The sequence below is a fragment of the Brachionichthys hirsutus genome, chromosome 22, assembly GCF_040956055.1.
Source record: "Brachionichthys hirsutus isolate HB-005 chromosome 22, CSIRO-AGI_Bhir_v1, whole genome shotgun sequence".
Classification (NCBI taxonomy): domain Eukaryota; kingdom Metazoa; phylum Chordata; class Actinopteri; order Lophiiformes; family Brachionichthyidae; genus Brachionichthys; species Brachionichthys hirsutus.
The window spans coordinates 2,856,498-2,859,475 of NC_090918.1; positions in this window are offsets into that span (position 1 = coordinate 2,856,498).

The window sequence follows — 2,978 nt, forward strand, 5'->3', positions numbered from 1 at the left end:
GTCTGCCCGAGAGCAGCGTCCGTTCGGTTACTACAAAACAGGGCCGAGGGTGCGCGGCGCGGCGCTGCGCCAAGCGCGCGCCGGCGAGCCTCCGTGCACCCGCGCGGGGGGGGCGGGAGCGAGCCTGAGAGAAGACACAGAGAACGCAGACCTCCGCCGAGCAGCTCACTCCCCTCCGATCTGGATCCACATCTACACGTCGATCAAACGTTCTAGATTGTTCCAGATTGTTCTTTACATTTATTCAGAGTTGAATCTGAATGATTGTTCGGGTGCTTTTATTTATTTATGAACGCGTCAGTGTCCGGCTGCAGCCGAGGATCGGTTCGCTCCATCCAGTCGGAACTTCTCAACCTCGCAGAGAGGTGACGTTCCACGTACCCCCCCCCCCCCCCCCGAGCTTCTGGAGCCGAGGGTCGGACCGCCGTGGTCCCCCCAACTCACAAAGCACCCGACCCCTTTGGTCCCTCCTGTGGGTGGTGAGCCCATGGGAAGGAGGCCCCAGGGGTGAAGGCCCGGCCACCAGGCGCTCACCATCGTGCCGCACCCCCCCCCCCCCCCCCCCAGGCCTGGCTCCAGGAGGGGGGGCCCAGTGACCCGCAGCCGGGCGAGGGAAGCCCAGGACCAATTATTGCACTTATCATAAGCGGTGTGTGAGCTCTCGGACCTGTTTATCATGGGTGACCCTAACGGGGGCATCAAGCCCCCGACCACTGAGCTCCTAGGGTCATTGGGACTCAAACCCCTCCACCACGATAAGGTGGCGCTGTCTGATGGTGCTATTGCTAAACTCAAAGAAGTAATCCCATCAGCATTAAACTCTTTATCGAGCCTTAACATCACTGAGGAGTCGTGTGGTAACTTTACCCCCCCCCCCCCTTCTGAACCCACATCTCGATCAATCAATAGGAGAACAGTTCAACCCAAGACACTCTTAAGACCGCCCCCCTCATTTGAATAACTTTATTTGCTGCATTGCTTATCTGCAGCATGAACAAATACGTATGAGCCGAGCGCTTTTATTTATGTATTTATTTATTGATATTAAATTATATTTATATATTCATTTTCGTATTTATTTCCACATATATTTTTAAATCTTATTTTATATTTTTGTATTTATATTGACAGTTTGTTATTTATGTATATATATATATTTTCCCCATTTATATTTATTTCTATTTATTGTGGCAGTTTTGGTCCTCCATACATATAATATAATAGTAGTATTTAAGTAGTAGAGGTAATAGTATCAATCTAATATAAATAGATATTATTATGGATCAACCTTTTTTGAAATGAAGCCTGATTGAGTTTCCGCTATGATTGTGTTACTTTTGAGTCTATTAGCCAATCAATTTAATAAATTGTCTATAATAGATTTGTCTTTGTTAGGTTTGGCCTGGTGATTTACCCAATCACCAATTCATCAATACTTAATCCCATGCCATCAATTTGAGGGATACTCGTTTTTATTTCTTTGAAAGAACGACTGGGCTGAAACTGTGAATAATTTGATCCTCCGAAGGACCCGTACATAGGCGGAAGAAGCCGAGCCGAGCCGAGCCGAGCTCTCCGGAACATCCGGGCTTAGCTTCTCAACATAAACAGCAATGGCGGAGGCGGCTGTAGCGTCTACTGTGTCTTCACCAGTAACGGGAGGTTGGACAAAAAGCGTTACCTGCAGGTAAGGCGAGATTTATCGACAGCTAAAAAATAAAAACCAAGATCACGATATGGATTGTTGTTTGACATCAGAATGGCGCCGATATATTCGCTGACGGGTCGAATGGCAACAGCGCCCACAGAGGCTCGGCTAAGCTAAGCTAAGCTAAGCTACTGGCTAGCGGAGCTAAAGGTAGCCGGAGCGCTGTTGTGTTCGCTCAGTGCTAGGTTCGTTAGCCCGTTTACCAGCTACATGTTCACCGAGGACGCTAGCTTGGTCGGTATCGATGCCGACGCTAAACTAACAGGCACGGGAAGCAGCTGACCTGCCGGTAGGTAACGTTAGCTAACGATAGCTAAAGCTAGCTGGACTCGTTCGGTGGATCCTTCGTGATTTACCGTGACTGAAAGCCTCGACGGACCTGAAAACGGGCAAACCGGGGGTTTGTTGGTGACGTCAGCTCCACTGCGTAGCCTGGACGCTGATATAAGCGGAATTATTTGTACGATCGTGCTGTGATTCGCTTAATTGTGTTACCAGCGTGAACGAGATGTCCGGGGGTTGATCGGCCTTTCATGCCGACGGAGCTTGATTTGATTCCCAGATTGGGAAAACGGAAAAATATTTTTTATGGGAAATAAAACCTGAGTATGAAGAATCTTTGTTCTCTTGTTGTGTTGCAGGTATTTCATGCATGGTCTTTGTAAAGAAGGAGACAACTGTCGCTATTCCCATGATCTGACCAGCAGCAAACCAGCAGCCATGACCTGCAAGTTCTTCCAGAAGGGGAACTGCGTGTTTGGAGACCGGTGCAGGTAGAAGACACATTTTATACACGCAGAATCTGCCGCGGCCTCAAACAAACGGGGCCCAGTCGCTGGCTAGTTGGTTTCTAAAGCTGGCTCTTGGTTCAGCTGGCCGGGCTTCTCAGCCCCGGATGTGATGCCTGAGAATGTGGCGAGTACCGCGAGTATCGGTGTAGGGTACTCCGCAGTGCAGGGAGGGTGAAGTATTCTCGTCTACTTTTGGACACATTTGTTGTTGTGACCCTGTTTGGAGGTCCGGTCTGAATCTGAATGATTGTTAGAGTGATTTTATTTATTTAGAAAGCTGCAGCTGAGGATCATTTCACCCGTTCGATGGCTCCCTTACGAATGGTAACGACTACCGAGCACCCTTATTGTCCTGGTGGTTTCGGTCCTTTGTTTGGTTTCGTCACCAGAAGGTTCTAGATTGTTCTCGGTATCTTTACACACCAACCGTGAAAATTCAAAGTGACACGGAGTTTTTTTTTTTTTTACCTGATTCTTGA